The sequence below is a fragment of the Delphinapterus leucas genome, chromosome 15, assembly GCF_059928025.1.
Source record: "Delphinapterus leucas isolate spDelLeu-1000000601 "Yukka" chromosome 15, BTC_Dleu_Yukka2, whole genome shotgun sequence".
NCBI classification, from domain to species: Eukaryota; Metazoa; Chordata; class Mammalia; order Artiodactyla; family Monodontidae; genus Delphinapterus; species Delphinapterus leucas.
Window position 1 is genome coordinate 54046883 of NC_143143.1, and position 12964 is coordinate 54059846.

Genomic DNA, 12964 nt, shown 5'->3' on the forward strand with positions numbered 1-12964 from the left:
ATTTCATTGTATAATCAGTTGCCAATTAAACATAACCTTATTGTGTCCGTTTCCTGCTTAAGCTAATTTTCAAAGATACTTGTTAGCCAACATTTACTTTTGACAGTATGCTCAACTTACCATTCTAATAATATTCTCCACCACTCCCAACTGCTGCAGCCAGGTTCATCCACTCACCTCCCAACCACACTAAAGCCATTTTGGCTTCAGCACATTTACTCTCACCAGTTCTCCCATTGATAATTCCTTTTCTTCCTTCGTAACTTCCTCAAATATTTCTAACTCCCATTGCTTCAATAACTTTCAAAAGTTCTTATTTACTTTGTTGTTTTGGCTCTGGGTCATTGTACTGCCTGTGTCATCACTTGTATTACATCATCATAATACATTATTATTATTTTGCTTAAACAGCAGTATGTTGATAAATCTTTTTCTCTCCTACTATAGTAGAGAAAATAAGCTTTTGATATCATAGATTTTGAATTACCTCTTTTATCTCCCACTGAAGTTAGGACAACATAGTTCTATCAGGAGAGAGAGAGAAAGAGATCTCTGTGTGTATGTTTATATATATATATATATATATATATATATATATATATACACATTTATTTCATGAGTGTATATACTATATATGTATAGATGTGTGTGTATATATGTGTTTATTTAATGAGCGTGTATGTTTATACCATATACATATAGATGTGTGTATATATATATATATATATATATATATATATAAACCCATGATGAATGAATGAATAAATGAACAAACCCTATTACATTCTCATAGGTTTGCCTTGACTTCTTAACATGTGTCTTTAATTCTTCTGGTAAATATTCAGGATATAATATAGGAAAATCATGTACCATGCCAGAAACCACTTAACAATGTAGGTTCAAAACTGCCATGCAAAGGCAATTATTCCTTTAAAATGTTGTCTTATTTGGTCTCTTCCTTTTTCCTTAGTAGTTTTTCACAGACCTACTGCTCTCTCCTCATTAAAAAAAAAAGTTAAAACCCAAGCTCTGTGGTCTGAAACCTATTTTGTAAGAAATATATTCCTTTTGGTAATTAGAGATTAACAAACAGTGCAAAAAAGAATACAAGACTATATCAGGGCTTCCCTGGTGGCGCAGTGGTTGGGAGTCCGCCTGCCGATGCAGGGGACGCGGGTTCGTGCCCCATCCGGGAGGATCCCACATGCCGTGGAGCGGCTGGGCCCGTGAGCCATGGCCACTGAGCCTGCACGTCCGGAGCCTGTGTTCCGCAACGGGAGAGGCCACAACAGTGAGAGGCCCGTGTACCGCAAAAATAACAAAAACAAAAACAAAAAACAAAAACAAAAAAAGACTATATCAGTATTCAACTGTATATGCATGGCAAAAAAAGAAAAGAGAAAAATGTAAGCTCTATATTCACTTAATTGAAATAGAAGTTTTTGGAAGCTTAAAGATGGAGATAACATCAAAACACATGAAGTCATGTTTGAGCCATCCTTGAGCATAAATATACAATGCTGACATCTCTCTCTAAGCTTTCCATTCTTTTTTTTTTTTAACATCTTTATTAGAGTATAATTGCTTTACAATTGCCTGTCAGTTTCTGCTTTATAACAAAGTGAATCAGTTATACATATACATATGTCCCCATATCTCTTCCCTATGGCATCTCCCTCCCCGCAACCCTCCCTATCCCACCCATCTAGGTGTTGTTCATAAAGCACCAAGCTGATCTCCCTGTGCTATGCGGCTGCTTCCCACTAGCTATCTATTTTATGTTTGGTAGTGTATATATGTCCATGCCACTCTCTCACTTTGTCCCAGCTTACCATTCCCCCTCCCCATATCCTCAAGTCCATTCTCTAGTAGCTCTGCATCTTTTTTTTTTAGATTCCATATATACGTGTAGTATAAGGTATTTGTTTTTCTCTTTCTGACTTACTTCACTCTGTATGACAGTCTCTAGGTCCATCCACCTCACTACAAATAACTCAGTTTCATTCTTTTTATGGCTAATATTCCATTGTATATATGCGCCACATCTTCTTTATCCATTCGTCTGTTGATGGACACTTAGGTTGCTTCCATGTCCTGGCTATTATAAATATAGCTGCAATGAACATTGTGCTACATGACTCTTTTTGAATTATGGTTTTCTCAGAGTATATGCCCAGTAGTGGGATTGCTGGGTAGTATGGTAGTTCTATTTTTAGTTTATTAAGGAACCTCCATACTGTTCTCCATAGTGGCTGTATCAATTTACATTCCCAGCAACAGTGTAAGAGGGTTCCCTTTTCTCCACACCCTCTCCAGAATTTATTGTTTGTAGATTTTTTGATGATGGCCATTCTGACCAGTGTGAGACGATATCTCATTGTAGTTTTGATTTGCATTTTTCTAATGATTAATGATGTTGAGCATTCTTTCATGTATTTGTTGGCAATCTGTATATCTTCTTTGGAGAAATGTCTATTTAGCTCTTCTGCCCATTTTTGGATTGGGTTGTTTTTTGTTTTTTTTTTGATATTGAGCTTCATGAGTTGCTTGTATGTTTTGGAGATTAATCCTTTGTCAGTTGCTTCTTTTGCAAATATTTTCTCCCATCCTGAGTGTTGCCTTTTCACCTTGTTTCTGGTTTCCTTTGCTGCGCAAAAGATTTTAAGTTTCATTAGGTCCCATTTGTTTATTTTTGTTTTTATTTCCATTTCTCTAGGAGGTGGGTCAAAAAGGATCTTGCTGTTATTTATGTCATATTGTGTTCTGCCTATGTTTTCCTCTAAGAGTTTGATGGTGTCTGGCCTTAAATTTAGGTCTTTAATCCATTTTGAGTTTATTTTTATGTATGGTGTTCGGGAGTGTTTTAATTTTATTCTTTCACATGTAGCAGTCCAGTTTTCCCAGCACCACTTATTGAAGGGGTTGTCTTTTCTCCATTGTATATTCTTGCCTCCTTTATCAAAGATAAGGTGACCATATGTGCTTGGGTTTATCTCTGGGCTTTTTATCCTTTCCCATTGGTCTATATTTATGTTTTCATGCCAGTACCATACTGTCTTGATTACTGTAGCCTTGTAGTATAGCCTGAAGTCAGGGAGCCTGATTCCTCCAGCCCTGTTTTTCTTTCTCAAGGTTTCTTTGGCTATTTGGGGTCTTCTGCATTTCCATACAAATTGTGAAATTTTTTGTTCTAGTTCTGTGAAAAATGCCAGTGGTAGTTTGATAGGGATTGCATTGAATCTGTAGATTGCATTGGGTAGTAGAGTCATTTTCACAATGTTGATTCTTCCAGTCGAAGAACATGGTATATCTCTCCATCTATTTGTATCATCTTTAATTTCTTTCATCAGTGTCATAATTTTCTGCATACAGGTCTTTTGTCTCCTTATGTAGGTTTATTCCTAGATATTTTATTCTTTTGGTTGCAATGGTAAATGGGAGTGTTTTCTTAATTTCACTTTCAAATTTTTCATCATTAGTGTATAGGAATGCAAGAGATTTCTGTGCATCAATTTTGTATCCTGCTACTTTACCAAATTCATTGATTAGCTCTAGTAGTTTTCTGGTAGCATCTTTAGGATTCTCTATGTATAGTATCATGTCATCTGCAAACAGTTACATAATCTTTCCTTCTTGGATTCTTTGGAGAAAATTATTACAGTCAATTCTCAAGTATCCATATTGGAAAAAGCAAAACAAAACAAAATGTTTGGATAATTCCAAATAATAAATAAGCTAAATTATTTAAATTTGATATTAAAATATGTTCTAATATTTTAATATTTGTAAACCAAGACTTCTAGGAATTTTCTATAAAATAGAACTCTTATACCATATTGTAAAGATCTCAGCAAGTTTAAATGTTGTTCAGAACCTTTCATACTTGCCATCTTCCCATCCTTTTCCCCGATCCTTCTCTCCCCACCTTTCCTTCTACCAATCCATCTAGGCAAGGAATCAGCTAATAAAGGGTCTGTCTTCTTTCAAATATCTTTTGCTTAAGAGAATTGTGAATGGTCAAACATTTACATTTCAAGGGACTTTTCTGAATAAAAGTAAAAGCAAGTAACTAGTTGAGATGTTAAGACTATTTTTTTGAGTATATTAGGTTTAATCACCTGAATAGCTCTCCTCTGTAATACCCCTTCCCCTCTTCCTTGTCACTTTTTCCAGAACTTTAGTTCCACTTTAATGAAATTAATGACTACTTTTTTGATGGTCAGTAATATTTACCAGTATAGTTTATAAATTTCCTTATCACAGTTGCTTTAAAAAAAATGCTTCTAAGTATTGTTAGTGAAAAACACATCTGGAAATATGCTCATTTAATACTTTCAATGACAATTTATCTTGATGTAGAATTCTATCTTCTTTCTGTTTGCATTTTTTTTTTTTTTTTTTTTGCCGTACGTGGGCCCCTCACTGCCACGGCCCCTTGCACCATGGAGCACAGGCTCTGGACGTGCAGGCCCAGTGGCCATGGCTCACGGGCTCAGCTGCTCCATGGCATGTGGGACCCTCCCAGACCGGGGCATGAACCTGCGTCCCCTGCATCAGCAGGCGGACTCCCAACCACTGTGCCACCAGGGAAGCCCTCTGTTTGCATTTTGATAATACTATTCCATTGCTTTTAAGCATCTATTTCTGAAACTAGATGTCTGTCATTACTCTAATTATCATTCCATAGAAGGTAAACTGTCTTTATTCTCTCTGGTAACTTCATATTTTTCAGTTTACTTTTGATGTTCTGCAACTTCACTTCAGTTAATCTTTCTGAATTTATTCGATTTAATCTGATCAGCATTTGGTGTGCACTTTCCATCAGAAGACTCATGTCTTCCTGGCAGTAATGAAAGTGTCAGCCCTAATCCATTTTAATATTTCCTCTCAACCATCCCTCTCTTCTCTTCTTACAAAAATTATATATATTAAGTTTCTCTCAATCTATCTTCCATTGCGCTAATTTCTCTTTCAAGATTTTACTATCTGTATCAATCCATTCAGCATTAGGAGTGAATTCCTCAGTAACATCATCCAATTCTCAAATTCTCCTTTTATTGTAAATAAGCAGCTAGAAGATTTTTAAATTTCAGTGACTCTACGTTTCTTTCATATCCAGGCTTTCTAACAGATTTTTCCCCATATCAACCTGTCTTCATACATAGCTGACTGTTTTTGTCTTACAATTTTTAACTGTTCTTAAACTTTTTATTATAAAGTCATTTTGGTTTTTATCATAAGTTCATTTGTGTTCTGAGTGTTTATTTTGTTGACTATCTTTCTTGGTACTGGTTATTCTCAAGTTCTTTTTAGTTTTCAGTGCATTTAATTTTCAGGTTTATTTTAAGTGTGGGAGTAGGTAGGGTTACTGATCATTCTGATTTGCCCAGAACTGATGGTGAATTTCAGTACTAAAACTGGGAAAGCCCCAGGAAAACCAAGAGTTGGTGATGTTACTTTGCTTCTGTCTCTCCGGTTAATGGTTTTGACTTGCCTCCCTCCAGTCCCCTAGGACTGGTACATCCAGAACTAAGTCATCTACTGGCAGCTGAGGACACTTATCCTACAGAATGGTACATTTTCTGAACAGCAAAATGCTTAGCCCAACAGCTTTACACAAACCTGAAATATAAGCACTGATCCTGGCTCTTTTGAGCCTTTTATTTTTATTTTTTTTATGACAGAGGAACACCAATGTCACCTCTAGTTTCATATAAGGAGATTGACTCAGTCCCCAAACACAAGTTGTTGCTACAACTGTTTGCTCTCAGGGGTCAAATTCCCAGACACACTGGCCTCTTCCCAGACCAGGTGCACAATGAGCATGTCACTTCAGTCTCATCTTGCCAGTTTCCCTGTTCACTCTCTGTTTCACAGAGTGCCTACATCTTTTTAGTATATTAGTAATATTGTTTATTATATCTTTTTTCCTGGAACAGAAGATAAAGTTTAAACTTCACAGAACCATTTTGTCCAAAACTCTATCATAAATGTAAAACATTTAAACATCATGCCTGTAGAAAATCTTATAGTGTCTTTCAAATGCTGTATGGCCACCAACTCCTCTCAGCATTTTCTCTGCTCATCCTATGATGCAACAACCACTAATATGTGAAAGGAATTTGGAAACTCTTGGGAGTTTAGATATTCACCAAATTTAAGTAGTGGAAACATAGCTGAGAATCAGAAATTTCAGAAAGAATGCTTGATAATAATGGAAACAGGTGTCTCAAAGTTTACAGAAGAAATTACAGGTCTCTTAGCCACAGGAAAGTTTATAATTCACCAGCATGTGGGATCCTTGGAAGAAGAGGTTTTATTCATCTTTATATCCTGAGCACTTAGCACAGTACCTGTCACGTATTAGTCACTCAGCACATTGTGAGTGGAGTTTTTGAACTTTAAAGAGTTCCTGTCACCTTTACTCAGAGCCTAATTACTTTTGCTTTATAAACTTTTGTAACGTGTTTGACAGCACATCAGAAGACAAATAAAAGTAAGAGAGAAAACAAAATAAAACTTTAAAGGCAGACACAAGATTCAAACAAACTAGTGCAAACAGACCGTTATATGTTAATAGATCCCAAGAGCATCACTATTTTATGACATGATATAAAACCTAAAATGTATAATGATTTTCTTGATTCAAGAAGAAAAGATTAAATTACATAAGTATGTTTTATTTAAGAAGACAGAGTAACAAAATGTAATGTTTAGAATGACTCCCATATACAATGGGTAAATTTTTTTAAAGAGGTGTTTACGCTTGAAGGTATTAAACCCTGAACTCTTTGGAGCACTCAGCTGCTGCGAACAATGCCCTCCTTGAAAGCTGAAAACAGTTGAAAACTTTCTACATAATGAAATCTCAGTTACTTCTCATTATCATGGAAAGACCAGTTCCAGAAAAGCATTTTCTTCCCATTAAAAGGAGTTTAACTCCTTCAAGCAAACCACAATGCTACCCTTGGAGGTATTTGAGCTGTAACTTTTTGGTGCTTCACATCTCTCTCAAAACCACAACTGTGCCTTAAGGATTATAGAGGTAAAGGGACTTTTTACCTCTGCAAAAGTGTTTGGCTTCACTTTTCATCATGGGATTTCTCCTGAGTTGCTTGTCCATCTCAGCATACCTTTTGATTTCAAGTGTCTGACCAGGCTCTTGCCTACATGACTGCCACCACTTAAATCTTGTCCAGTCTTTTTCCCATTCCTTACTGATCGCTCTAGGAGCATCAGTTAAATGAGACACCCTTTGTGACAGAGCTAATATACTGGCTGGCTCATAACAGACCCTGAAATAGAGCTAGAGGATAATCATGATAATTCTCATACCACCATTTTATGGGTGGAGAAGCAGAATCTGGAAGGTCACAAGTCCATTTAGATAGTGACAGAGTGAGAGTTTATTCCAGGTCTGAATGATTGCAAGAACTCCAGGTGCATTTGCCTCAACATAACATTGCTTCTTTCCATCACCCAGCTCTGCCTCCCTGGAAGAAACCAGGAGAGTGTGTATTATGGCTGCTGAGAGGAAAAGCAAGTTAAACAGATTGGGAGAAGAGACAGCAAGAAGAATGGACAGCTATAACCACTGGTTCATTAGCTTTGATTTTCAGATATCTGGAACATATAAAAGTAATTTAATCACAAACATCCATACATTTGTAAACTGCCTAATTGATAAGAGGAATTGTTTTCCATGTAAGAATTCTATGCCAACTTCTATACTTCTCTAGAGGCTAGATTTTGTGGTCTGTGAGTCCAAAGAGAACCTCAAACTGAAGAAAAAATATTAGTAGAAATGTGTTTTTAATTATCGGTTCTATTTCCAAAACAGACATTCTAGGGAGGTAAAATGGTGACATGGTGACATCAATTGGCCTTTTATAATAATACATAGGATTGTTCCTAAGACTTTAATAGCTGTGTAGGTTCTTCTCTTAATTCTTTTTATTTTAATGTACTTTTCCAGTTTATATTTCATACGTATGAAATATGATCCCTCAGTCACCTTAGAAACAAGCTTTTGATGAAATTTTCTTCATGTTCATATTAATACATTGTCTCTAAACAGGGAATGAAGATAACCTGGGTAAATAAATAAAATTAAAGTATACATTATTCATAAAATTACAATAAATTGGTCCAAAGACAGCTTCAGATCAATGAGGAAAAGAAAAACAGCCAAGCACAAAAGATTTGTAGGCATTTCATGGAAGAAGAAATCCAAATGATCAACATGAAGATGAAGATGATCTCAGGTGGCCTTGGCCTGCAGCGACTAGAAGCAGGGTTTTGGTTCCCAGCCAGAGATTGAGGTCGGGCTGTGGCAGTGAGAGTGCTGAATCCTAGCCACCAGACCAGTGGCCAGTGACAAGGTCCTGGCTCTTCAGCTTTGCAGAAAATAATTCCCACAAAGATGGAAAGTAGTGAAACAAGTAAAGTGCTTATTAGGTGGAAAAATAGTACATGTGGATAGACACGCAGGTGGACTCAGAGAGAGAGTCGTGCCCTTGTGGTAGTTTAAATCACTTATATGGGGCATTTATTCCAGGTCTCCTTTGGCCACTCATTTTGATTTGCCTGGTTCTGAGTCCATATTTGGTACATCTCAGGATCCTCCCTGTGTGCGTGCACATGTCTTAGCGAAGATGAATTCCAGTGAAGAAGCTTATGGGTAGGTTGACATCACTCCCCTTTTTTGACCTCCAAGTAGCTTTTTAGTCAGGAAGGTCTCCTTGACTTGGAGAATGAGAAATATGTGGTCTCTTATCTCTTATCTGGGCAGGGTTCAGCCTCTCCTATCTTCATCTTGGAGTATCAGTCCACAGGAGACAAATTCCAGCTGCTCAGCCTGGGGCCTACCTACCTCCTGCCTCAAATCCCACCTGAGAGACATAGGCCCCAAGAAATCTTTATTGGGATGATGAAGGGCCAAGGTCTGTCTTCTGTAGCTTCTTCAGGCTGGCAAGGGGATCATAGACCCTACCTAGATGGGGTCACAGAACTCTTGCCCTGTCTCATTAAGTGGCCCCAGGGTGACTTCTGTTGTTATTTAGTCAGGATCTGCTGTGGGGAGTGGCTGGAGTCCCTGCATCACCATTGTCCTGTGATGCCCTAGAGAAAACAAACTAAATAATTAGAGAAGCAAGGACTAAAGTAAAAGACTATTATAATAAGAGACTCAAGCAAGGGTAAGAATCTGGCTATATGAGTTCAGCATATTTCTGTTAATCTCAGGCTTAAAATTTAGTATATTTCTCTTTTCTTAAAATGGAAGGTCTGAACCTGTTGGTCTCAGGCCTCCTTCCGGGACTGAAAGGTCTTAGCTGCAGATTTGTAACAATATGGAAGACAACAGAGCACTAAGCAAAATATGACATAAATCAGTACGGCTGAAAAGAGGAAGGTTATAAGAAAATGGAAACCTCCCTTCAGAAAGTTTTTAATACCTTGTGGGATCCAGGAGAACAATTAGAGAACCATATTCAATTTCCCCACCCATATAGCAAGGATTGTTGGTTAATTGTCTGCTGAAACCAGGTGGCTTGTTGTCAAATTTTCTCAATGTCGGTCTCTATCTGGGAAGAGGTATTACTATATGCGCAAGAAGAAGTGTTGGCAACTGCACATGCACCTCCTTGTTCTGCCAACAGATAATCGAGGGCCAGTGGGTTGTCAGGTACCGCCTTGGCCAGTGAATCTGGAGACTTCTGTAAATTAGTAAGAGAGTTAATGGTACTGTTAGCTATGGCAGTAAGTGTGAGACAAGTTTTAAAGGACATGTTGGTGGGCGGCTACTCCCCACAATAGTAACAAGGTATACCCAAAGAAATAGGTGTCTCCATCTGGGATGCCACCAGGTAAATCTCGAGTTAATCGAGTGAACAGTTTTAATGAACTAGCCAAGCGCTTGGATTCATTTAAGGAGTGGATTGAGAAAGGAGTAGTCAAGGTTCCCAGAGCACACTGTGTGGGCATGGAGTTATTGTGCAGGCAATTAGTGGCCCATGGTTTTTTATCTACCTGGCAGGTGAAATATCCTGGTGGTACACAATAGACTAACTCACCCAAGATTTTAAAGCCTAGGTATCCAATTCTATTGTTATGGAAATGTTCTCCAGCTACAAACCTAACGCCTTCCATCCACACCCATCCTGATATCTGCTTCTCCTGCGTGGACCCTTCTTTCCATTGGGTAGCAAGTTAGAGTTTGAACACAAGTAGGTAACTGGAGTTCTGGCTTGGCAGGGGAGTGCATTATAAAATGCTGGGGTGCTTTAATGTCAGTTCTTCTTTCTTTGACTTCATATTCTCCTTCTGTTGCTAAGGGGAGCGTTAGGCAAGAGACATTACAATTTTCTTCAGTAGGAAAATGAACAATTCTGACTCTGTACATTACCATTCTGAGCCTTGGATCTCTGGTAGAAGACCATTTTCCCTCAGGAACTTGACTAAAATTCCTTACAGGATGGACAAGGGGGGCACTATGGTCCATGATGGACTTAGCTTGGGGTAAGCAGATCCAGCATTTTGTCAACCGAGTGGAGGAAGAAAGAGTTTGTGCAATGAGAGCCAGAGAGTTGTCTGTCCAACCTGTGGATAAGGGAAATAGGCATAGAAAGGCTAAGGTAATTAGTAGCTTCATAGTTGCAACAGTCAGAGTCATATTTAAATCACCCAGCATGGGCAGAGAAGTTTAGTAAATTCCAAGAGCAAAGATAAGAGCAAAGGGGACAATAATTATTTAAATCTGCCAGAGCATGTCAGTTATTCTGTAAGTCAGTTGAAGTACTGGAAGGCATAAAAGGAAGAGAAGGGCTATGGGTACTTAGCCTTGGGTCCAAGAAGTCTCTTTGTCCTTCCTGAATAAGGTCCTGGAGAGGCTCACTTGTCCACGTGGAATTTTCAGTTTGTCCTGGGTCCTCCAGGTCCTGTGGAGACTCGGAGGAAGAGGTGGATTCACAGGAGTAGCTGGAATGTGAGTCTTCAGGTTCCTGTAACATATCAGTGGAGAAAGGTTTAATCCTGGACAAATGAACCCAACTAGTGACTCCCTGGAGTTTAACTGCTAACTGCCACAGGGGTACTCAGCAGGTCTTTAAAAGTAACTACTCTCCAGGGTTTACAACAGAGTGACTGGGAATGTAATCTGGAAAGGGCTGTACTCTGTTGCCATATTCTTATACAGCCTTCTGGACCTGGTCTAGGTGTATAACGTATTTAAGATGAGTCTGAGTTTCTAGGTCAGTTAGCATGTCCAGAATAATGAATGGCCTTCCGTATATTATTTCAAAAAGGCTTAATTTAGTGCTTGTTTTAGGGGCTGGCTGCCCTAACCCTTAAAAAGTCTATTGGCAACAGGCAATACCATGACTCTGACGTTTCCTGACAGAGTTTGCCCAAGGTTTTCTTTAGAGTATGATTAGCCTGTTCTACTTTTCCTGAAAACTGAGGTCTCCAGGATGAATGGAGGTGGTATTTAATTCCTAAAACCTGTGAAAACTGTTCAGTGACCTTTGCTACAAACGAAGGTCCATTGTCACTCTAAAGGTGACAGGGTAACTTGAATCTAGGAATAATTTATTTAGGAGCACCTTAGCCACCTCAGCTGCCTTCTCTGTTCTAGTGGGGAAGACTCTACCCATCCAGCAAAAGTATCTATAAAGACTAGTAAGTATTTGAAACTCTGGAAAGAGGGCATTTGAGTGAAATCTAGTTGCCTGTCCTCTCCTGGGTAAGTCCCACATTGCTGGACTGGGCTAACAAGAGGGGGAGACTTGAAGCTTCCTCTAGGATTACGGGTGACACAAAGGGCACAGGCTCAGGTAACACTTTTAATTGTCTCCAGGAGCCCTTTCCCTGTAAAAAGTCAGAAAACAATTGTAGACACTTCATCTCTCCCCGGATGGAGAGAATCATGTTGCCCTTTAATAATTTTCCATTGGTCAGAGAGAGGTATGAGCAATTCTGATCTATGTGCCACCATACATCTGTTCCCTTGGTTCCCCCTCTGTCTCATGCCCAGTTTTCTTCAGAAGTTGAGTACCTGGGTGTAATGTTAGAAGGAGTAAGGGATGGTATTAATGCCATTTCGGTTACGTGCATCAGGGCAGTTTTCTTCACTTTCCAATCTACCCTGTTGTTTCCTTGGGAAATTTGAGAAATTCCCTTTTGGTGCCTGTAGCAGTGGATGACTGCTACCTGTTTTGGTTTTTGAACTGCTCCTATGAGGTGTAAAATCTCAGCCCCATATTTTATAGAGGAATTTCTTGCATTTAAAAGTCCTCTCTCTTTCCAGATAGCTGCTTGGGCATGTAAAACAAGGAAGGCATATTTTGAGTCTGTGTATATATTTACAATCTTTCCTTTCCCTAGCGTTAAGTCTCAGGTTAGAGCTACCAGTTCAGCCTTTTGAGCTGAGGTGTTAGGTGGTGAAGGTTTTGCTTCTATGTTGCTATGAGCACTCATGATAACACACCCTGCCCTACTGACTCCATCTCCAAACTACTGCCATCAGTAAACCATTCTTCCTCAGGGTTTTCTATGGTCTGGTCTGTTAGATCAGAGCTACAGTCATAGACCTGGTCAAAGGTCTTGAGGTAAGAATGGGTTAGCTCTGGGCTTTTGGCAAGCATTAATGTAGCTGGGTTGAGGATGTGGCAAGTTTTGAGGGTTAACTCTAGGCAGTCAAGGAGTAAAGCCTGGTACTTAATAAGGCAGCCTCCAGTTAGCCAATGGTGGCTTTTTATCTTTAGAATTCCTTGCCCTTGATGAGGGGTCTGGACTTCCAGAGGCTATCCAAAGGTAAGCTTGTCAGCATCTTCCACTAATAAAGCAGTGGCAGCTACTGCCCGGAGGCAGCCAGGCTGACCTCAGGCCATAGAATCTAGTTGCTTGGGAAATAGCCTATAGTCTGAGTAACTTCCCCTAGCTTCTGTATAAGGACCCCCAGAGCTGT